Raw genomic sequence first — 25833 nt, 5'->3', positions numbered from 1 at the left:
GTATTACAAGCTTGATCTGAGAAGAAACATAATCTGGTTAATAAGCATTGATTTATAATCTGGTGTCTCAGTAAGGAGGATAATCTGATATTGTCAGCCTTTTTGCAGCCTGATGATTGGGATGATGAGATTGATGGAGATTGGAGAGCTCCCAAGATTAGAAACCCACAATACAAGGGTCCATGGAAGGCCAAAGTATTTATTTATCAATTTATCGTTTTGGGTTGTTTAGATTTTATGTTTTCAAAGTGATGCTGGTTAGGAATTTTCATGTAAAAAAAAAATCTGGGCATGATTGTGTGCAGAGAATCAAGAATCCAAATTACAAGGGAAAGTGGAAAGTGCCATGGATTGACAATCCAGGTAGCCTCTCTGAAGCCATCAAATTAGTAACAATTAAACGTTAAACTAGCTGTATCAGTAGTATTGAAACAGAGTGCTCTATATATATGCGCACTCGTGCTTGTGCTCTCAAGTGCACATATGCATATGTATGGATATGTATATATACTCACATGTACTCATGCTTGTATGTGTATGTATGGATATGTATATATACACACATGTACTCATGCTTGTATGTGTATGTATATATACACACATGTACTCACGCTCGTATGTGTACATATGCATATGTATGTAAGGCTTTCCCTTTGGGTAGGCTGTAAAGATAACATAAAAAGGTTCTCAAATATGTACATGCTCTCGCTTTTTTTTTTTTTTTTTGGCAAGGAACATGAACTCGCAACATCCCGGATAGAGCGATCGCCCCACTACCCGAAATGCTTGATGCCCCACCCCTTGTACATGCTTTTTGAGATCAATGGCTTCGGAAGAACGATTTTGCATGATTTTTCAAACAGGTTGAGATACTAATACTGCTATTCTAGATCATTCTATTGAGAGAGAGAGAGAGAGAGAGAGAGAGAGAGAGAGAGAGATGTGGGCTAGGTTGTAAGGGGAAGGTTGAGGCATGTTGCCATGCTTTGGGGCTTGTCTTAGTAAGACTACAGGGAGGTATATGCTACTTAAAACCCTTTTATGTATAGTTATTATTATTATTTTTTATAGTGTTAAAGGATGTTTTTGGGTGTCTATTTATGTTTGTTAGGCTAATGTAGGTTTGTATATGGTTAGTAAAGTTTATATATAGAAATGTATATTCATTACTTTCAACTTCCATTGTTTCTAATGCTAAAAGAATTCTTTTAGTGTGCATGTGGATAATATTGACAAAAGAGATTTGACTTCAAAATTTCATAAAGTTTCTGAGTAATTAAGATTGTTTATTTGTTTCTCCTCTTTGAGGGTTGGCCTACATTTGAGTACTATGTGCAAAATCCATTTGTAAATGCTTTACTTGTTTTCTTTCAAAAAAAGTGGCTATGTCTCTACCTTAAGTGTAGAGTGTATCATAAATGAGCCTTGTAGAGTAGATTAATTAACATGTCTATGAGCCCTTTTGTAAGAAATTACATCTTGTGCATCAGCATAAGCATTGCAAACCAAGATAAGTTGACAACATAAATCGAAGGTGATTGCTTGTGGATTGGAGGAAGGTTGGTTTTGCTAAATGTCATGATTAAGCACAATGCCATGCAAACATCAAACCCAAGGAGATTTTATGGCATGAACTTCTTAGGCACTCCAACTATCAAAGTTTAGTTAAGGATTGATTGTCATGTATTTCTCAAGGAGAAAATTTGTGCACTAAGAAAACAACATAGAAAAAGCTTTCCGAGAAATGCCTTTAGATTATCTTGTAGAAGCTAGTGCATTTAGATCTTCATAAACCAACAAATATTGCCACAATAAATAGCATGTATTATTTCATGACCTTTATGATTTTAGAATAAAGAAACTAAAAAACCACTCCTCTAATGAATTCAAGGATTATAATTGTGAGACCATGGTGTCAAACGACAATATACCACTCCTTATAGTTCTCAACATTGCAACTTCATGATAAAATACCCAAGGAGAATATCACAAGATAAAATACCCAAGGAGAATATCACAAGATAAAGCTTAATATTTCTTAAATATGAGGATATGAATGCACTAATAGATCAACTCACAATCAAGTCTTATTGATAAATATCATGAAGATATGCTAACAAAAAATATATGAAAAACTCAAAGGAAACAAACACTTGGGATAAGCAGCCCATGAATGTAGATAATAGGTACATTCAAGCTAACAAAGGGAGTTGATAGATTTAACTTTGGGTAATATCAATATCACAATTAAGTGGGTTTACAAGATGAAACTTTAGAGTGATGAAAGTATCAAAAAAATTTAAAGGTCAAAAAAGGCCAAAGGCATCCATTAGGATGAAACCTAAGCTTAACACAAATGGGGCTCACCTCTTAGACCATTCACAATCTTGGATAGCCCATTCATGATGTCCGAATCGTAGGTCCTCATGATACTCCATGCAACATCTAGACACCCAATCTTCATACTGCAATGAATCATATTGATAACATCCTTGTTTATCCTAGAGAATCTCAAGATATTCCAATTTTTGCTTAATCTCTAGACAAAACGACATGGGCATACCACTTAACAAGGGAAAATGATGACAAAATTCCTTAAAACCACATTTTGGTAGGAATCTCCCAAGATGAGATCATTGCCAATGGAAAAATGAATAGTCTTGAATTCGATACAAGTAATAATGCCCCAATGACTAAAGGACAATCATTCATATATGACAATGCAAAAGCACATAAACAAGATCCATTCATGAATGGGAGGAGGGTCCCTAGTCCTATGCTATAGACTTAATCAAACCTTTAACAATAGCCCATTTTGTTGGAAGAGGTAATTGCTCCTAAAAGTAAACCTATCACCAGATGACATCCTAAGTAAACCTATGACCAGATAAAGAAATCAAGGAAAATGAATGTAGTAGGATCACCAGAAGTGTTGGTGGATAACTAACACGTAAGGATTAACAAAAGACATCCTATAAAAAACAAAGAGATAATTGACTTATTAATCTACAAAAGACATCCTATAAAAAACAAAGAGATAATTGACTTATTAATCTACAAAAGACATCCTATAAAAAACAAAGAGATACAAAGTTACAGAGACTTGGGAAATTATGTATTGTGTTATTATTCACTTATCTTCTACATGCATTACATCTTATAGAGAATTGAAATTAAATCAATTCATAGTGAAGCCTTCAATCGTAAAAAAGAAGGCATTAACTTAAACATTCTTGTAAGGCCATGGTGGGTCTTGTAGAAGCCAAGTGTTGCCAAGGAGTCTCATTAAGGAACTATAAGTTGTCAAGCTTGCAATTCACTTTCAACATTACTATTTTCAACCAAGGAGTTCCATCAACAACCTGCAAGTTATCAAGCATGCAATTCACTTTTAACATTATTTTAACATTACTAATTACATCTCCACATATGCCAATCACCAAACTAGCATATCCATGAGACTTGATATGATCTACAAAAGGGGTGGCACTACTCACCAAATACCATATCCATGGGACTGGATGTGGGATATGAGTGAGGGCATGCTAACCCAATCAACACTGGTCAATAGTCCCCAACCACCATATCCATGGGACTAGATGTGGGCTATGAGCGAGGGGGTGTTAACCTAGTCAACATGGTCAATAGTCAAGGAAGGTCAAGGGGATCAAAAGCAATCAAAGATGAATTTCTAATGTTCAATTAATGGAACCAGACTACTACAATAATGGAAAGCTATTTTGGCTTGGACCATCAAGTGAGTGGGTAATCTCGATCACTCTATAAAAACCCATATAGTTGCATGCAAGCAGACATGTATTAAAAATATCCCCATGTTATTTAAATTTTATATTTTTGTATGTAATTATTTACTCCCCTCTTGTCTATGATACAAATAACCCTCAATACTATATATAGATGCACTTAGCAACATCCTTAGATATATTGAGATTAACATTTGAAATCTATCTTCATTGCAGTTATGCACCCTTCTCTCAGAGAGCTATCAAAGATCCTTCTTAGAGCGCATGAGTGGGCATACACCATTGATTTCAACTTTGTTTCGCAATAGTAATTCAACATTATTCTTCATCTTTGTTGCATCAACTACTTTTGTCTTGAGATCTTCCCTTGTTATATTTGCTTAGTTTCAGAGCTTAGGCCCTAGATAAAGTTTCTTGGCAAGTGGTTCTTTGGGAGTAGATTTGCAGAAATGGCAAAACTTGTAGCCTACAAGGTCTCAACCACCACCAGCGTTCTGTGATGGGAAGTTGTGGATGAAAAAAACTATACACTTTGGAAGTTTAAGATAAGGTTCATTTTGGATTCTTTTGAGTTGTGGAAGGTAGCTGCTAGGATGAATGTGATGAGACTGGGTCCAGTTTTGACTTTGGATCCTATAGATCCTATAAAAATAATCTTACCAGATTTTGTTCTTGATTTGGCATCATGGAGGAGAAGGAAAACATAGATTCTTTGTGTGCCATCATCATCACCAGCATCACTCATTTTATGTGGTGATACTCTGATTGAACATATCAAAGTAGAGGCTTGGGTGGTTCTACAAAATTAGTATAAAATGATGAATCCATTAATGATTCGGTATAAAATGATGAATCCATTAATGCCGATAGTCAACTAGCATCAAAAAAGATTTTTGATGGAGAAGCAAATCATGCAGATCAAGGATTTGCGAGATTAGATGGCGACAATGGGATCAACAAGTTAAGTGAAGATTTGGCACGAAGGTTCTAACTTACCTCAACAGTATGCTAGCTTGGTCATCCCAGTGAAGCTGAGGAATCCTCTAACTGTTGAAGAGTTTAGTTCCATGCTTTCCTCCTCCTCCTCCTCCACAAGCTACATCGACATGAAGAAGATCAAGAGCAACATCATCTCATTTTTACAAGCTACATCAAGAATATCTTCATCAACATATTGGTTATCAAGGGGAGACTCTCCCTTTACTTCTAAATTCCTATTTTATGTTGAGTCAAGGATTCTCTATCCAAGTCATCTCCCAAAATCATAATCTTTTAGAATTTTTGGGTTTGTTGTATAGCCTTGATGTTACAAAAGCCATAGGTGGCTTCCTAAACTAGCCAAGGCCTGCCAACCTGTGGTGGTCACCCCTCTATCCTAAGTGAAATGTAATCATTGACTGGCATTGTAAACCATGAGTAAGACCTACGGGGGTGTTAGAAATACACCAAAATACCATGTGATATTGGGGATACGGGCATCTAGTCATTAGGTTTATAGCCAACTTGGTGTAAACACTCTAGGTGTGAACAACCTCTTAGTTAGAGTCCTATGATAGGGTTTAATTCCTATAAAAGGGTAATGTACGTGGTAGTTCATTCACATCTCATCTCTCATATCATTCATAATAAAATCACCTTGTGTTGTGCCCAACTTGCTCTCTCTTTTCTCTCTTCTTCTTCCTCCTCAACCATGGAGAGATTTCATCCTCCATAGCTCCATGGTTGAACCCATGATTGGCAACACCTACTGCAGATTCATGTACAATGCTAAATTGGGTTCTAACCTCGAAGGTCAAGAGCCAAATGTAGGCTAGTACGCACCTAGCTCGATAGATGCGCTATCCTCTACACGCCCAGATTGTAGGTGTATGTGAATATGGGGTGTTTGAAGGTTCTATGGATGTCCCAAAAAACTTTGAGAATTTTAAAAAAAATTCATTATATACATATATATAGAAATTTTTTGGATTGTCCAAAGCTTTTCTGAAACATGTTTCTGGTATTTCTTAACCCGTTTGGCCCAAAAAATAGTGAACTTTTTTTGGGTCAGACAAGCGCTATACGGGTGCTGGCTCCCATAGTTAAGCTCAACTATGCAAAATTGCAAATTTTGGGGGTGTCACTGAAGTTGCATCAACACGATTGCAACAACCTAAAACATATATTAGGCAAGTTTGTGCGTGCACTTTTTTTCTACCTCCGAACCTTTCAACTTTTTTCTTTTTGCCTTTTTCCCTCTTACCTTTTCTCTTTTCTTTTTTTTCTCTTTTATTTTTTATTTTTTATTTTTTTATTTTTTTACTTTTTATGTTTTCAGTTTACGGTTTATATTTTACGTTTACATGCGGAAAAGAGTATTCTTAGAATCTTTGACTTGGGCACATGCTTTTGGACTTTTTGGGCTAGTGGCCTAAAAGTTTACACGCATTAAATGCGGACAACTAGTTAAAATACCCATATTAGAGAGACGATTAAGCCTAACTAATTCGCGTAAAAATGCAAAATGTTCAGAAAACACATAAATTTCTGTGTGTTACAAATCCTCCCATAAGTTTTGTTGTTATCCAATTTCTCTACATAAGGAGTCAAAATTGGGATGAATAGGAAATCGATAAGATGGTTGATTTAACCCGATTAAACAGGAAATGCAAGAAACCAAAAATTGAACTTGTAAATAATAAGTTGGAGTAAAGTTAACCTAAATGCACAAATTACAGAACTTACTGAAAATGCAAAAATTGAAAAACATGCAGAAATTGAGAAACATGCAGAAATTGAAAAACATGTAAAAATTGAGAAACATATAGAAATTACAAAACATGTAGAAATTACAGAAATCAAACATAAATTTCTTAAAATTTCAACAACAATGCAACAAAATGGACAGATTTTTTAAAATTTCGTTTCTAACATTCTTGAAAAAAATAGAAAATAAAAATATAATAGAAATTAACCATACGCACACATGCATTCAAAATGCATTGTGGCTATTCCTTGGTAGCGGCACCACTTATGGGAGGCCCTTGCACCATAGAAAGAGTGCAGGAGCAAACCAAAGTTGTGGGGCTTTGCCCAACCACACTCGGGAGCATAAAACAGCTCAACCGAGAAGCCAATATGCCATGACCTAGTTCACAATTGCATGGGCAAGGTTTGTCACTCACCTCGCAATACTTGTGCTCGGATTCTCGTAGGAGACGATATTGCCGCGCAGCCCACACTCCAAAGCTCCACTCTGCCGCTGCTACCGCCGCTCACTCCAAAGGAAGCTCGACCCTCCTCTCACTCAATATTTCTCTCTCCCATGCACTCACACATACACAATGAGCATATAACAACTCTAATTGAATTAGGGAAGCAAGACGACACGAGAGAGTAGAGAAGAAGAGCACGCTATTAGTTGCATATACGAGAATGAATGGTGATAATACAAATTAACCCTTATCTTGGCTCCCAACCTTCACACCTTGGTTGACCATACTTAAAATATAGGTCCATGGCTTTCCAAGGCTTGTGCAAACACTTAATCTAAGCATGTAATCTCTATAATTAATCCCATGGTGCACCTTTCATAGACAAGTGGCGATCACACACGTAAAATATATAATATTGGCATTTTTAATGTCAACAACCAAACAAAGTGATGGTTTCCAATGGATGGAGTCAACACTGGGGAGAGGTCTCCAATGAGGGCTAACACTAGTATAAACCCATCTTGGGGTATACTTATCATCTTTGTACAACACACATTTGTTATCTTTCTATCATTTCATTGTGTGCTCCCTTGAGCTTCTCCACTCTGTCTGTGTGTGTATGTGTGTGTGTGCGCGCACGCGCAGTGTATGCACATTCCTACAACCCTATTCCAACATTTGGTATTGGAGCATACACTCCTTGCCTGTGTGCTGCTACCGACCCTTCACTCGGAGTTTCCTATCTTCTTGAATCAGATCAACGAGACCTTTTAGGAGAAGAAAGAGGACCAGTTGGCTAGTGTTGATGAAGTATATCCTGACACTTCATTGGTGCCTACCATCTTGAATACGTTGCGGGACTTGTATCAAGGTTTTGTTTCTACCATAAGACTATGAAAGGCAATCCAAATGCCTTAAAGTTTGAGGATTTGGGTTCTGTGCTCTTTTGTAAGAAGAGAAATCTAGGTAAAACAGATTTGTCATGTGTATAGGAGATCAGGCTTTTGCTGCCAGTCAACAAAGAGGCAAAGGTAAATCCTTTCCTCATGGTAGTTACAAGATGAAATCATAGTCATCAGGCAAGCCTATAGACAAGGAAGACGACAAGCCAAAGAAAAAGGAAAAATGCAACTGTTGTAGGAAACATGGTCTGAGTGCAGGAAATGACTAGAGACGGAGAAAAAGAAAGACTCAGGTATGGCTAATGCATCAGCATCTAATGCAAAAAACAAGGAATCAGCAAACTATGCACATGATGATTGGGCTTTCATTGTGCAGTGCAATTTTGACCCTTTGCATAAGGATGTATGCACGGTAGATGTGTCTGGTATTTTGACAGTGGTGCTAGTAAGCACATTACTTCTTATCGTAGTTTGTTCTCACATCACTTGAATCTGCTCTATAGTAAAGCATTGTAACATGTGCAAAAAACTCCTCATATCATGTAAAAGGAGTTAGTAAAATTGTTCTCACTGCTACAAATGGTGGAACAATCATGCTTTCACATGTATTATATGTACGAGGGATCAAGATGTTCTCTATCTTTGCCACCATTACTAAGGCTGGCTTAGTGGTTCCGTTTGTGGGATGAGAGATTGTTAAAACCCTAAAGATCTCTCTAGCTACTAATATCCATGCATAAACATGCATGAACCACGCGTATACTCATCCACCCCTGAGCCCAAGGGTGCACAATACAATGAAGCACCACATACCTTACCTTAGTGTCCCATACCACCAAGAGATATGACTTCACTCTAACATCACATAGCTCTAGCATGAAATGACAAGAGAGTAGACACAATGCTCTACACAAGAGAACATCCCTTGAGAGTGACCCATGCCCCTATTATATAGGGGCATAGGTCACTCTAACATCACATAGCTCTAGCATGAAATGACAAGAGAGTAGACACAATGCTCTACACAAGAGAACATCCCTTGAGAGTGACCCATGCCCCTATTATATAGGAGGGTCCTCAAGTGACTCTTTGACTCTCAATTTCCATGTGTGACCCTTGGTTTCTTGAACCTAATCTCAACCCAAGGTTAGACCTAACCCTTGCTCCACTACATGTTCCCATGCTCCCATTTTCACATGCCCAGGGTGGGTTAGCCTCCTAGTATATGCTATATAATAATGTGCACATAACATATTTCCCCTCTCTCAAAATATTGCACTCTCGCAAAATGAAAAGAAGGAAAATTGCGCTGAACGTTCTCAATTGACTCCCAAGTCAAATCCTTATTTTCCATGTCTTTCCACTTAATTTTAACCTCAAGGATTAAGCGACTACGAAGTTTCCTTTCCTTGAATTCAAGTACCTTTTTAGGTTCATGTAGAACATAATTGATTTCAATGAGTTCTTGAGGAGTAACTATGTTATCCTCACCTGCCAGCTTCTCTTTCAGTCTATTGACATGAAAGACTGGATGAACTCTGACATATGGATGTAGTTTTAATTCATACGCAACCATGCCAATCCCATGTATAACTTGGAATGGACCACAATATCTAGGAGATAACTTTGAGCACTTTCCTGTTGACAAAGTCTAAGAATCTTTAGGAACTTTCAAATAAACCATTGCTCCTGGCTCAAAAGATTGAGGTGAGCATCTCTTATCAGCATTAAACCGTACTCTATCCTCCTGAGCACTCCTGATAGAATCCTGAGCATGGGTAAACAGGTGCCCTGTGTTGATACCCATACATAAGCATGAACGGACTATAACTAGTAGTCGTATGCTTAGAAATGTTATAGGCAAATTCCATCATTGGAAGATATTTTTTCAACCTCGATGGTTTTCCAGAGATATATGCACGAAGCATAATCTCTACAATTTGATTCACACGCTCTGTTTGCCCATCAGATTATTGCGGGTGATTAGAGAACTCATACTCAAAGTAGTTTCCAATTTCTTCAAAACCTCCTGCCAAAAATGAGCCGTGAACTTAGAGTCTAGATCTCTTACAATATCAGAAGGTAGACCATACAGTCTAAACAGTTGCTCGACAAATTGGTAAGAAAATTTCGACGCTTTAGCTGTTGTCTTTGTGGGTAAAACCCTAGCCATCTTTGTCAGTCTATCTAACGACTACCCAAATAGCATCGTGACCCCCATGCTGGTACGTGGAAGTCTCATAATGAAATCCATGGAAATACTTTTCCACTTTCGAGACGGAATATCCAAAGGATGTAATAATCCAATAGTTTTAAGATGCTTCGCCTTATTAATCTGACACTGATGACATTTGACCACATAATTCTGAACAAAATCCTTCATTTTTGGCCAAATTATAATAAAAAGTCCTTCTAACCAAAGCCAAGGTACGTTGTATGCCCGGATGTCTTGCCGATGGTGCATCATGGCACTCAAATAGGATCCTCAGTTTAATTTCCGGCACATCTGGTACACAAACCTTATCATTTCGGAATAAAAGACCATTCCGAATAAAAAGTTTGTTGGCTTTTCCTTCATTCACCAAGTTTTGATCTACCTCAGAGTTGGATCCTGATTTTGCCAAATTCTAATATTTTACAAAGAAAATATCTATAATGCATTTGCCCCTTAGTGAATCATAAAAGTTAGAAGTAATTTTTGTGAAGCTAAGTTCATTAACTTCACCAATTCGACTCAATGCATCAGCAATGCTATTCAAGCTACCTTTTCTATATTTAATCACATGAAATCAAAGTCCTGCATCAATTCAACCCATTTGGCCTTTCTGCTCTTTCAAGTCCGGTTGATCACAAATGGACTACAAAGACAGATGATTTGTTGAGACCATAAACTGAGACCCGTAGAGATACTATCTCCATGCCTTTAAAGCATAAGTGATTGCATACAACTCTTTCTCCTAAACTGGGTACCTAGTTTGTGCATCGTTGAGTTTGTTATTCTTGAAGGCCACATGCTTCCCATCCTTGAACAAAGTTGCGCCTATCGCAAACTCACTAGCACCAGTCTCAACAATGTAAGGCCTGCTAGGATCTGGTAAAGCTAACACATGAGTATCTCAAACTTTATATTTCAAAGTATTGAAAGCCTCTATGGAGGTACCAAAACATGGGAAGACCAAACAGAATCTGGAACTGACCTCTAAACTTCAAATAATCCTTGACAGTTTTTCAAAGAAATACCACAAAACCTAAGAAAGATCTTTATTGCTTGACCGTACATGGAAGTGGCCATTCCAAAACCTTTTGGAAGTGATCCAAATCTATACTTAAGACATATCAAGAGATCTTATGACCCAAGTATAACAATTCCTTTTTAAAGAAATCACACTTAGAGAATTTACAATACAGTTTCTTCTTCCTGAGCCTTCCTAGAACCTCTTTAAGATGATCCTCATGCTTAGCCAAAGTTTTGCTATATATAAAAATATCATCTAAGAAAACCACCATGCATTTTCCTAACAGATCCCAAAATATATCATTCATCATCTATTGGAAAATTGCTAGTGCATTAGTGAGACCAAAGGGTAACACTAAAAATTCATAATGGCCATAACGTGTCCTAAAAGAAGTTTTAGGAACATCTTCCTCTCCAATACGGATCTGATATGATAACCGGTTTGTAAATCAAGCTTTGTGAAATACTTAGCTCCTTGCAACCTATCAATAAGATCATCTGATATAGGCAATGGGTATTTATTCTTAATTGTAACCTTGTTAAGATGTTTGTAATCAATACACATCCACCAGGTACCTTGATCTTTTTTCTTAACCAAGAGAACTGGTGAACCCTATAAGGAGACTTACTTGGTCTAATTTGACCCATCCTTAAGTATCCAGCTAGTTTCTTTGCTACCTCGTCTTCCTTAGTTTGGATAAGCCTATATAGAGGAATACTAATAGGTTCTGAACCTAGCACTAGCTCAATTTTATGGTCCACCTCTCGTTTAGGAGGTAATCCATGAGGTAACTCATTAGGAAATACATCCTAAAATTTTCTCTTAATGGAATTTAACACTTTACTTTCCAAAACATCTAAAGAAATAGTGTTTACATCAAAATGAACACACTGGATCCATAAGCAATTGGAAAAGTTCATAGTTAAAAAGATTTTCCATTAACTTAAGCTCATTAATAAAAATTTCCTTGGGTACAACAATGTTTCCCTTAAGAGTAACAAGGTTTGCATTGTGATGGAAAGACATCAAATGTTTGACCCAATCAACAGAAAAATTCTTATTTTTTCGATGAAACGATTTCATCCCTAAAATGATGTCTACATGACCCAAGCTCATAACATGAAAATCAAGTCTATCTGAGTACAACTCGATGTCTAACGGTAGTCTATCTAAGTACAACTGGATGTCTAACGGTAGTTTTGACACCTTCTTGTCCTAGAATTGGAATTGTCCTCCGTGTGGTTTCCAACTTCATCCTCTGTACCATAATGTTGTTAATAAAATTGTGAGACTAACACCATGTCTTTATTGAACGTACAATCCAAACATTGGATTCCTTCAAGATGCGCAATATTGACTTCAGAAAATTTACCTTGAAGTTCTGTAATGTGCACAGATTTCTTTGGTATAAACTTCTTCGGTGCCGCCTTTTGCCGAGGCTCGCCGAAGGTGCTGTATGTCCATTCAAAGAATAGAATTTCTTCGTGTGTTCCTTTTCCTTGCATTTGAAACATGTGATGTTATCCTTATTCACAAATTTCTTCTTCTTTTTGGCGTTGTCATAATTTTTTGATTTTAGTGTGAAAATCAACTTTCTTTTTTGTCCACTATTTGAAAAAGTGAACGTGGATTTCTTTTCATTAGACGATGGTTTTGAGGTGTTGGGCGAAGTGTTGGGCGTTGACCATAATCTTATGAAAAACCTGAGCTGCCTGAATAGCATCCTCAGCTGTTTTGACCTTGCATTTTTTGCCTCGTACCACCATGAGCTAGATCATTGATAAAAATCCCACACAAGGTATGATCATCAGACTTGGCTTTGGTAGCTAATTGTCTAAACTTCTACACATAATTGTCAAAGGACTGATTTCCCAGGCTATTTTTAACAAGCTTGGCAATTATTTCGAATTCATCCTCTCGTTGGACAAACTCTTTTTTAAAAGCTTCCTCAAAACTTTACCAAGTGGTAGGAATGGAATCTTCTTTCAGATCCTTCCACCAAGTTAATGTCTTTCCTTTCAATAACCCCTGCCCCATTTATAGCTTTTGTGCATCAGCAGAGCGAATCGATGAAAGGTAAAATGTGTAGTCCACCTATTGAGCCAAGCATCTACACATTCTTGACTCTTCTCCTTTTTCTCACAGCCATACACTTTCGGTGCAAAATATAGAGCAACTGCTTTGGTACGAGCAGGAGGTGCCAAAAGAGCTTTTTGCAAAGTCAAAATCTGCATCTTTAGTGACTCCATCTCGTCATGGCATTTGACAATAGTTGTCTCTAGATGCTCTATCACTTCTAAAAATTCACTCTTTCTTTAACAGCCTCCTCTTCTTCAACTTGGAATTTTAGATCTTCCCTACCTAAGTTGGGATGATCACTCATCTCATCGAAATTATCATTGACTGACAAGTCAATATGAGCCATGGTAATAAAATTCTTCAAAAATCATGATTCACTCAAACCAACTTCACTTGCCCACTTTTGACCAAAATGATCTAGCAAATCAATTCACTAGAATTGACTGCACATAAGAAAAAATGCTTTAATTAGCATTTGGTGGCTAAACGATGGTAAAAAATTCATGAAAACACCATCTCTAGAATTAATCCAAACAGAAACAACTACAAATATGAGGCACACTCACATTAATTATATGCAAATAACCTGCATCTATCTAATGTCAGCACGTAAAAAATGTACTTCAACACTAAATAACCTCCAAAAATATTAAATTCTCGAGAAAAAATAATTATCATGAATTTTTCCTAATTTTTTCTATTTTTCTAGGACCTCAAAATTTACTAATTTTGAAATCCACAAAATTCTATCTTATGGCACTCCAAATCTAATTTTTTTAAAAATAATTTAGCAATAAAATTTGCCAAAGTACAATTGATATTTCAAAAACACCAATTTCTAGGATTTTTAAAATAATTTCTAAAATTTTTCTAAGTTTAGTAATTATTAGAAACAATTACCTCGAGAAACCCATCGATCATGAAAATTTTCAATTTTGCTCGACAATTCTCAAATCCAATCAAAATCTATAATTTTAATGGAATTACTAATTTTTTGGGCAAAAAATAGATTTTTAAAGGAGTTCGAATAGTCACGGGCGCCCAAACGGACATGCCACATGCTGATCGACAAACTTGAATATTCTAAAAATTGAAAATAACCTTTTTCTATTTTTCCACTAATTTTTAGAATTTTTATTGTACCCCGAATGCATTAGAATACGAACGGTCAAAAAATAAAATTCAAAATCTGAATGGTCACCCCGGAATGTAGATAGCCAAGGGTTGCAGAAAATGAAAAGACAAAGAAAACTCAGAATTTAGAAGGTCAAAGAATTCCAAAATTCAGAAAATGAAAGGTCTTCGAAAAGAAAATTTTTTATTCTCTAAAAAAAAAGCTTTAATCAAAAGCATTGTAAAGCTTTTTTTTAAAAGCTAATAAAGCTTTAATCAAGCTTGATAAATTTTTTTGAAGAAAATGGGGGGCTGTAGGTTGCCGCCCACCCCCCCTCGCCCGGTGCGCGATTTTGAGATGGGAAGGAAGACTCCTTTCCCCTTCTCCACACTAACAACCTCCTCAATATTTCTCTCATCTCCCTCTTCTCTTCCTTTTCTAATCAGGGATGTTATCCAACTAATCAAGTTGATTAATCACTAACTATGTTTATAAAATAATTATGATTAATTGCTTAATCAAACCTACCCACATAAGGGGTGTTCCCATGCGGAAGAGAAAATATGAGAAAATTTCGATTTGAGAGATAGAAATTATGCTATGCACATGGGAGAGAACCCGATGCATCAACATGCTGCCCCCTACTATTGAATTTTAGCAGAAAATTGATAGCATGCCCGGGAAACCCGCAAAAATTACATTTTTTTACCATAAAATGCTCTTAAAAATTCTTAAATAATAATTAAGAAAAATTCCTAAAAATATAGAAATTTAGGGAATCCTTTCTACCAAAAAATACCTGCAGTAGCATGTGCGTTATTTTGGTAAAAAATTGGTAAAATGCTTATTTTAACCATAAAAATAGAAAAAATAGCATTTTCACTCATGGAATTTTTGTGCAAGTATCTATACATCCATCCAAGTCGAGAAGCACCGTGTTTCGATTGCCATATTGATGTTTCCAATGCATATAACACCAAAACAAGCAAAAAAATAACATTTTTTGCTTAGTGAAAGTTAAAATTTACTTCAAAAATGCTAAAAATTTAGAATAATGAGAGAAAAATATCAAAAATTAATTAGAGACCGCTCTGATACCACTGTTAAAATCCTAAAGATCTCTCTAGCTAATAACCATGTATAAACATACATGAACCAGGTGTATACTTATCCACCCGACCACCCTCGAGCCCAAGGGTGCACACATACATACAATGAAGTACCACTACCTTACCTTAGTGTCCCAGAGCACCAAGAGATATGACTTCACTCCAACAGCACATATCTCTAGCATGAAATGGCAAGAGAGTAGACATAATGCTCTACACAAGAGAACATCCCTTGCTAGTGCCCCATGCCCCTATTATGTAGGAGGGCCCTTAAGTGACTCTTGACTCTCCATTTCCATGTGTGACCCTTGGTTGCCTGACCCTAACCTCAATCCAAAGTTAGACCTAACCCTTGCCCCACTAGAGCATGTTCCCATGCTCCCATGTTCACATGCCTAGGTTGGGTTAACCTCCTTGTGAATGCACATATAATGTGCACATAAGAGAGACGTATTGTTCATGATCGCTAATGTGGCTATACAATTGTTTCTTCTGGTAATTTGTCTCATGGACTTTATAGGCTAGATGTAGATGAAAGAGAAAAGCATGCTATATGTATAGTTTGTGCCATAAAGGCAATGGGTGATGCTAAGTTATGGCATGTCCGCTTTGGTCACTTTGAACTTTGGCAGTTTTTTGCATTTGCATAAGCATGACATGCTGTTTGTGCTGCCACATCTTGAAGTCCATATCAAACATGTATGTGAGGATTGTATTCTTGGAAAAATGCAACGGGGGCATCATTTCCCAAAGATGGTTTAGTTAGAGCTATCCATAAATTGCAACTTATACACAATGATGTATGTGGTCCTATGAGGATACCATCTATTTGTTGAGATATTGAGCTCATCTACTAGTGAGGCGGTGGACACTGATGACCCGCCTGGGGGATAGGCCCCACACTTACACCACTGGCATGGTTGGTGAGATCATGGGTGATATGCGGCCAGTGGGATGACAGGTTGTGTGACAGCCATTCTAGAGATCGCATAGTTTTAGCGCCAGCTCATTTTAGTTGGGTTCACACTATAGAGAACCCTAGTATGTATTTGGTTGAGTACATCTTCATATTGTGTGTACTCTTATCTTTGTATATGGTGTGTTGAGTGTTGTGTGAAGAAGAAGAAGATTTTTAGCCTCTCACCTTGTGTGTTCTCTTTTAGGGTTTTGTGAGTGTGTGTGCTTGCAAGAGCTCAAGCTCTCTTGTCCCCTACGTCTTTTCATGGTATCAGAGCTTGGTTTATGCTAAGGGTTGAGCTGCAAGCAAGAGAAGCACATGAAGCAGTACGAGGGTAAGAGCTTCATCTACTACTCTTCCCTATTTGTGTTGGCGACTACACCCTTGTCGGGAGACCCTTGTCGTTGGGAGATCTACGGGAGGCACCAGCAAATGATCTCTGATTGAGGAGCTTTCTTAGCGGGAGAAAGCTATAGGGCAACTAAATTGTCCTATTGGACGACATTTTTTGGGCCAAAAACACGTTTTGGATGCATTAGGACCTCCGTTTTTCAGAAAGGAGGCGATTTTGAGCACTGCGGGTAAGTCATTGATTCTATGCAGAACTCTATTTTAAGAACTGCAGGAAGATAGATTGGTTGTACAGACATTGTGTGTGCTGCTGCAAGGAGGTCAACAGTTGCCATTGGGTGTATGTATGCAAATTGAGGTCACTGGTTGTGACATTTGAGTGTAGTACAGTATCGCTGCAGAAAATACAACAGTTTGTGCAGGACAAACCAGAGTGCTATTTCTGGTAAATTTGTGTAGGACAAACCAGAGTGCTGTTTCTAGTAAATTTGTGTGTCTGGAAAGATGTCAAATGATGGCATAAACTAGATTGTTGTTGCTGAGAAGCTTGACAAGAATAACTTCCATGCTTGGAGGTTCAGGTTGATAAATTTCCTAATGGGAAAGGGTTACTGTGGGACTACATAGAAGGTGAGCATGAAGAGGCATCGGAGATACCGGAGATCAATCCGACTGTTGCTGCAGATGTGAAAGAGTTCAAGGATTGGAACCAGGGAGCCAGAAAAATTATGTATTGGCTCTTTATCAGTATACAAGACACCATGATTAAGCACATGCCAAGTCCCCCAAGGAGGCGTGGGACACTTGGTAAAACTCTATGAAACGAATACCAAGGCATGAAAGATACAGTTGAAGAATGAGCTTCATACTACTGTGGAGAAAAAGAATATGTCTATGAATGACTATGCATTGAAGATCAAGAGTATTGTTGAATCCCTTGCATCTATTGGTGTTTCAGTAGATGATGATGATAAGGTGGAAGTCTGTCTACGTGCTCTTAGGCCACAATACAAGGCGTTTAAGATGTCTATTTTCAGACTCGGGAAAACATTCCTAATTTCACAGATTTGGTGTCTATGTTGATTATAGAAGAGAAGAGCTTGGGTGAAGACCAACAGTCTTCACAAAACAAAAACAGTTCAGAGAACAACAGGCCTTCTACACAAGTTAAGGAAGAGGACGAGGTAGAGGAGGCCGTGGACACGGCCAAGGAGGTGGCCGAACAGGTAATCAGAATTATGGCCAGTAGAGCAGCAACAACAACAATCCCAGAATTCATAACAACAACAACACGCAGGTGGAAGAGGCTAATTCAGAGAGGCAGGGGGAGTCAAAGAGGTCATGGAAATTGGCAAAGGCAGTATAATGATACACGTGGATGCTTTTATTGTGGTAAGCTTGGACATGTGCAGGCAGATTGTTATAAGAAGTAGGCTGACATGCAAAATGGAAAATTGCCGCAAAATAACTATGCATCCTCGAGCAGAAACGATGAGGATAATGAAAGGTTATTTGTTATACAGCATGTTGTTAATGCCATGTCTGAAAATGTTGAAGCAGCACATAAAGATAATGTATGGTACGTTGATTTAGGTGCTTTGAACCACATGACAAGTCATGGGGAGTGGTTCAGGAAGATGGAAAAACCTTGAAAGACCAGGTTTTGTGGAAACAGGGGATGGCATTGCTCATCCAATTGCCCATGTTGGAGATGTGCCATTGTCTATGTAGGATGGCAAAGTGAAGTACCTTGCAGATGTACTTCATGTTCCGAACATAACAAAGAATCTGATTTCAGTTGGCGAGATGATTGAGCAGGGTTTGCAGGTTCAGTTTAACCCTGATGTGGTTGTTATGGTGAAGACTTTAAAGACAAGTGCAGGTTGGTTGCAAAAGGCAACAGAGTGGGCCGAATGTTTACATTGAATGTAAACATTCAATGTAAACATGCCTGAAGTGAGTGCAAGTCGGTTGCAAAAGGCAACAGAGTGGGCAGAATGTTTACATTGAATGTAAACATGCCTGAAGTGAGTGCTGCGATGTTTGCAAATGGTTCAGGAATTGTTGCAGACACAGACATTTGGCATAAAAGAATTGGACATGTGAATGTGCAGAGAATGAAGTCTATGCAAACTAAAGGAATTGTGACAGGGCTGCCAAAGTTTAAAGTTGAAGGTATGCAAAAAATATGTGAAGCACGTCAATTTGGAAAGCAAACAAAGCATGTATTTCCACGTGACAAAAATGTGAGTGCAGTATGGGGTCCTACGAAGACCATGTCTATGGAAGGCTGGTATTATGTGACATTTATTGATGACCACACAAGGAAAGTGTGGGTATACTTCATGAAGAAGAAAAGTGAGGTGTTCATCACTGATTTTCAGAATTTCAGAGTTATGGTTGAAAAGCAAACAGGGAAACATGTAAAGTGCCTGAGGTCAGATGGAGGGGGAGAGTACTTCTCCAATGAGTTCTTTGGATTTTTGCAGAATAATGGTATTCAGAGACAGTTTAGATGTAGATACACTCCGCAGCAAGATGGAGTTGCTGAGCGAAAAAATGGAGTTGCTCAGCAAAATGGAGTTGCTGAGCGAAAAAACAGGCACATTGCTGAGATTGCGCGAGCATTGATGGGAGAGAAGAATATGCCGCATAGCTATTGGGCTGAGGCTGTTTCTACAGCAGTTTACATCATGAACATGACTCGAAGGTCTTTACATCAGATGGATGTAAAGAATGCATTCTTGCATGGGGATTTGCAGAGGAAGAGGTGTATATGTTGCAGCCACCTGCTGGTTATGAGGATGTGAGTCACCACGAGCATGTTTGCAGGTTGAAGAAAGCCTTGTATGGCTTAAAACAAGCACCAAAAGCATGGTGTGACTGAATATCTTGTCACTATTGGCTTTCATGTAGCCAATAGTGATAGAGGGGTTGTGCTTGTTGTCATCTACATAGATGACAACAAGCACAACCCCTCTAATAGTATCACTATTGGCTTTCATGCCAATGCAGATTTCTTGCTATATGTGAGACACAGTGATAGAGGGGTTGTGCTTGTTGTCATCTATGTAGATGACCTGATCATTACGGGGGACCATGATGTAGAGATCTTTGATGTAAAGATCTTGCTTAGACAGAAGTTTGAGATGAAGGATCTGGGGGAGCTCAGATATTTCTTGGGCATTGAGGTGATTAGGTCACCACATGGTATTGGATTATTGCAGAGATAGTATGGCTTGGATATGTTGTCCAAGTATGGTATGACAGGCTATAAGCCTATCTCAGTGCCATTGCATCAGAATGGCAAGTTGAGTGCACATTCAAGAGAGTTTTATGAGGATCCTACTATGTATAGGCGCATAGTAGGAAGCTTGATCTACATGATGATCACCAGGCCAGATTTGAGCTATGCTGTTGGGTTGGTGAGTCAATTTATGCAGGAAGCCGCATTTGGAAGCATTGAGACACATACTGAGGTATGTGAGGTCTACTTTGCATTGTGGACTAGTTTATGATACTGGGACAGAGATATGTGTACATGGGTACACAGATTTTGATTGGGCTGGTAGTATCTCAGATAGAAGATCTACTAGTGGCTTCATGTTTTCTTTGGGGAGTGCTACTGTGACTTGAAGCAGCAAGAAGCAGCCTACAGTTGCTCTATCCAGTAGTACTACAGAGGCCGAGCCGAGTACAGAGGTGCTGCTATGGCAGCATGTGAGATAGCTTGGTTGAGAAAGCTACTTGCAGATTTGGGTCTATCAGTGGATAGACAAGTTGTCATTTTCTGTGACAACATTAGCAGTATACAGTTGGCCAAGAACCCAGTTTTTCATGCTCGCACGAAGCATATAGAGGTCCACTACCATTTTGTCAGAGAGAAGGTTTTGTGGCAGGAGACGTTGACCTTGTTTATGTCAGCACACAAGATCAGGTCGCTGACATCTTCACCAAAGCATTGGGTACAGAGAAGCTCCACAGATTCAGGGCTTCGCTTGGTGTACATGAGATGGAGTTGAGGTCGAGGGGGGGAGTGTTGAGATATCGAGCTCATCTAGTGAGGCGGTGGACACTGATGACCCGCCTGGGGGATAGGCCCCACACTTACACCACTGGCATGGTTGGTGAGATCATGGGTGATATGCGGCCAGCGGGATGACAGGCTGTGTGATAGCCATTCTAGAGACTGCTAGCATAGTTATAGCGCTAGCTCATTTTAGTTGGGTTCACACTATAGAGAACCCTAGTATGTATTTGGTTGAGTACCTCTTCATATTGTGTGTACTCTTATCTTTGTATATGGTGTGTTGAGTGTTGTGTGAAGGAGAAGAAGATTTTCAGCCTCTCACCTTGTGTGTTCTCTTTTAGGGTTTTGTGAGTGTGTGTGTGCTTGCAAGAGCTCAAGCTCTCTTCTCCCCTGCATCTTTTCACTATTGGGGGGCTACCTCTATTTTATCACATTCATTGATGATTATTCCAAACATACTTGGGTATATCCATTGAAATAGAAATCAAAGATTTTTATGTGCCTGAGGCACTTTGTTGCTATGGTTGAAAATGTTTCTACATGTAAGATTGGTACCTTGTGTATTGATCAAGGGGGGGAAGGGAAGGGGGGGGAGTATATGTCTAAGGAGTTTCATGCATACATGGCTGATCATGGGATAAAAAACCAATGTACTATGCCCTATACACCTCAGCAAAACAGCGTAGCTAAACGCAAAAACAGGTCTCTCATGGAGATGGCATGTTGTATGGTTAAAAGTGAGGAGTTAACTCATGGTTTTTGGCTAGAAGCAGTCATGTGTGCAACATATGTTTTGAATAGGTGTCCTACAAAGGCTTTGCATACAATTACGCCTTTTGAAGCTTGGAATGGCTGAAATCCCTCAGTGGCTCAATTACACATTTTTGGTAATTATCTTGCTTGGTTATCTTGCTTATGCAGCAAATTCACCGAGCAAGCTTCATGATAAGGTTGTTAAATGTATTTTTATGGAGTACAGCTCAGAAAGTAAGGGTTATTGTCTCTATCATCCTTCTACCAAGCGAATTCTTGTGAGTAGAGATGTTGTATTTGTGGAAGATGCAATTCAGCCCTTGCTTTCATGTAGAAAACAACAAAATGTATGTTCGCAAGATATATTCGATACTCTCCTTCCATTGTTCAATGCAGGACACATTGATGTGGAGCATTTGGGTAATTAAAGGAATGCTGAAAATCAGCCCACAGGTTACAAATCAACATGTTTTTAGCCCACAGATCAGCCTATTGATGAGGCAAATGTAGATGATGCAGCTGATGAGAATAGAAGGAAAATTAAGGATTTAAAAAGTATGCCAAAATGTTGGTGCAAACACTATGTGTGACAACAAATTGGCCATTTCTTTGCCTAGAAGAACATGTGTAGGTTCTCATCATGCATCTTATGTTGATGTAGGTAATGCTCTTATTTACCACTTTATGTAATGAAGAGAAACTTGTCTCCTTTGATGAAGAAAAGGAATATGAAAATTGGATGAGCGCTATGTAATCTGAGTACGATTAGATACTAAAAAATGATACATAGGATTTGGTAGACTTGTCTCATGGCAGGAAAGCTAGTGGCACAAAATGGTTTTACAAGCTTAACCGTAAAGCTGATGGTAGTGTGATCGATATAAAGAAAGTCTTATGTACAAGAAAAAGGCATTGACTATGGTGAAACCTTTACATCCACATGTTCTATGAGTACCATGCAGAGTACCATTGCATTAGTAGCACATAAAGGTTGGAATGTACGTTAGTTGGATATCAAAACTGCCTTCTTGAATGGAGATTTGCATGAGGAGATCTATGTATCTCAACCTCATGGGGTTTTGTTTAGAAAAGTTAGGAGTAAAAAGTATGGAGATTAACGAAAGCTTTATATGGTCTTAGTTAGGCTCCTAGAGCATGGTATGAAAAGATACATGCATAGGCTTTTTGCAATAGCCCGACTCTATGTGAGACATATGTGCACTTCATGGAGGCATGAACGTTGACTTGCAGCCTTCATTAAAATCTTTCAGTGGTGAAGTCGAACGAATGAGAGGCCATTCTTGGCTAGGGATAGAAGAGAGAGAGGTTCAAGCATCCCATAGTCATGTTGAGATGATGGGACAATTTAGGAGGCATTGTAGAAGAAACCCTGTCACCAACAAGTGTAGATGATTTCTCTTCTATATATAAGATCTCTCCCCAAAGGTATGCATGAAGTGCTTTGAAAGACCTTGTCAAGCATTCTAGGGGCTGCCACCACTCAACACGATTTGAGCGAAAAATATCTACAACATACATACAAAAGCCAACACAAAAACATCAAAACGACCAATAACAACTCAATAAAGCATGCATTTAGCTAACAAGTTTGTACTTATAGTTGCTGCAAATTTTGTACATTGTATTAGCTCCAACTTTAGTAGTGATGATCGATAGACATATTGAACTTTCACCAGACGTTGCCATCTTTACTGATTTGAAAATCAAGGATTCTACCTTTCTAATGGTGGCTAGGGGATGAGATAAACCTTCTTGGAATCTTATGAACCCCTTTCATAGACGGTTGCATGGTAACCCACATTATTAGCCTGTTGTATAGAGTACAAATCCATTGTCCATCATTGTCTTACGCATTTCTTGAGCTCATGAACTCAATGATGGCTTTTGGTCTTCTTCTACTAAGAGAAACCATGGTACAAGCTTCTATAATGATGTATGCGTGCTGTAGATCTAGAAGGGGTAGATGAAGGGTGCTATAGAGCCTAAGATGTGATACAAAAGGTTGAACTAGAATTTAAATATGATGGAAGATGAGAAAAAGAGGTGGAAGATGACATGGGGGAGTGTGAGAGAACAAAGGTCATGAGAAAAACACGTGAGTAGGGAGGAGCTAGATAGTGGAACTTGGGAGGCTAAGGGGGAGGGAGAGAAGGAGATGTAGGGAGCGCAATTGTGGGAGGAGGTATGAGGGAAGAGGGATCCAGGTGCTGAAAGGTAGGGAGGAGGGAGAGAGGAGGGAGGGATTTAGGGAGGGAGGTGCTAAAGGGAGGAAAGAGGGAGGGTGGAGGTAGGAGAGAGGGAAGTGTTGAAAGGGAGGAGGTGCTCAAAGGAGGAAAAGTGAGTTATGCATATGCAAAAGAGTGCAAGTGAGATAGAATTTCCAAATTTGGAAAGTGATGTGTAATAGTGACACTTTAAAAGTGGCCTTTAGTTGCTTTCAAAAGTGGCATCCTAGTATTAAAAGTGATGCTAGTAGCTTTTAAAAGTGACATTTTAGTCTTTAAAAGTGGCATTTTATAGGACCACACCTTTTCAAGGTAAGGGACCACCGAATATTTTTTCCAAGTTGGCATTCTCCCATGGGACCCTCTACTTATCCTCTTTTCAATCATGTGTGCTCTTAAAGGGCCCCTAGAATATCTTAACTTTTCCCTAATGCCTATCAAGGAGATACTTCAATCACCCACTTTAGATATGTTTTTTGCCTCTATGCTTTAGCACTCGACTTACATCTTCATCTTTATATTCTACTTCTGTGGGCCTCTCCTAAGAAGAATGCAAGGGAGAGGGTGAGTTTGAGCTCCTTGTAAGAAAACGCACACACACGAGTAAACAAGAACACAAGAGAGATGGACGACTAAATTTTCTTCTTTTCTCTTCTCTCTTCTCTTTATAACTATAATATAAACATATGAGTACATGCTATAAGGGAACGTAATCTCTTACCATAACATACAAGGTTGGTCCACAGTATGAACCTGACTATATGAGTTGCTGCTATAACTATGCCACAACTCTAGTAAACAAGAAGATGGATGGCTAAATTTTCTTTTCACTTCGCTCTATAACTATAATATAAACATAAGAGTACATGCTATAAGGGAAAGTAATCTCCTGCTATAAGGGAAAGTAATCTCCTACTATAACATACAAGGTTGGTCGACAGTGTGAAATTGACTATATGAGTTGCTGCTATAACTATGCCATAACTCTAGTAAACCAAAATGGCTATAGTCGGGTTCACACTATGGACCAACCTTGTATGTTATAGAGGGAGATTACTTTCCTTTATAGCATGTACTCTTATCTTTATATTATAGTTATATGAGTTGGTCCATAGTGTGAACGCGACTATATGAGTTGGTGCTATAACTATGCCATAACTCTACTAAACCAAAATGGCTATCACATAGACTTGGCAGCATATCATCTCTAATGGCATAAGTGCAGAGCTATTATCCTGGTATGTCACCCATATCTGCATTAGTTTTTGAGATCAATATCCCAACACTCCCCCTTGAGCTCAACTCTATACCCTACACTCCATGTAAGTTTATGAACCTCTAGAGCTTCTCTGCACCCAATGCCTTTGTAAAGATGCCAGTTGCTTGATCCTTTGTGTTGACATACACCAAATCCACATCACTTGCTAGAATCTTCTCACTCAAAAAGTGATAATGTACCTCAATGTGCTTCATCCTAGCATGTATGATGTTTAGTTCTCATAATAAATGAGAACTAAACATGTATGATGTTTAGTTCTCATAATAAATGACAATAGCCCTATCCATGGGCTCACCCATATCTTTTAGTAGCTTTTTACAACCAAGCTACCTCACACGTTGCCATAGCAACACCCTTGTACTCAACCTCTATACTTGACAAAGTAACCGAGAATTTAGAAGGTCAAAGATTTCCAGAATTCAGAAAATGAAAGGTCTCAAGAGATTTTTTAAAAAAATCTTCGAAAAGAAAATTTTTTATTCTCTTAAAAAAAAGCTTTAATCAAAAACATTGTAAAGCTTTTTTTTAAAGCTTTTATCAAAAACATTGTAAAGCTTTTTTTTAAAAGCTAATAAATCTTTGATCAAGCTTTTAAAATCTTGATACTTTTAACAGGGGGCTGAGACTACCGTCGCCATGGAGAAAATCCCCCCCGATGCGCGATTTTGAGATGGGAGGAAGACTCCCTTCCCTTTCTCCACACCACCAACCTCCTCAATATTTCTTTCATCTCCTTCTTCTCTTCCTTTTCTAATCAGGGATATTATCCACTAACCAAGTTGATTAATCACGAACTATATTTATACACTAATTATGAT

The sequence above is a fragment of the Cibotium barometz genome, chromosome 55 (assembly GCF_041138505.1).
Source record: "Cibotium barometz isolate CiBa-2024 chromosome 55, ASM4113850v1, whole genome shotgun sequence".
Lineage (NCBI taxonomy): Eukaryota > Viridiplantae > Streptophyta > Polypodiopsida > Cyatheales > Cibotiaceae > Cibotium > Cibotium barometz.
The sequence above is the reverse complement of the archived record's forward strand: the minus strand, read 5'-3'. Positions refer to the sequence as shown.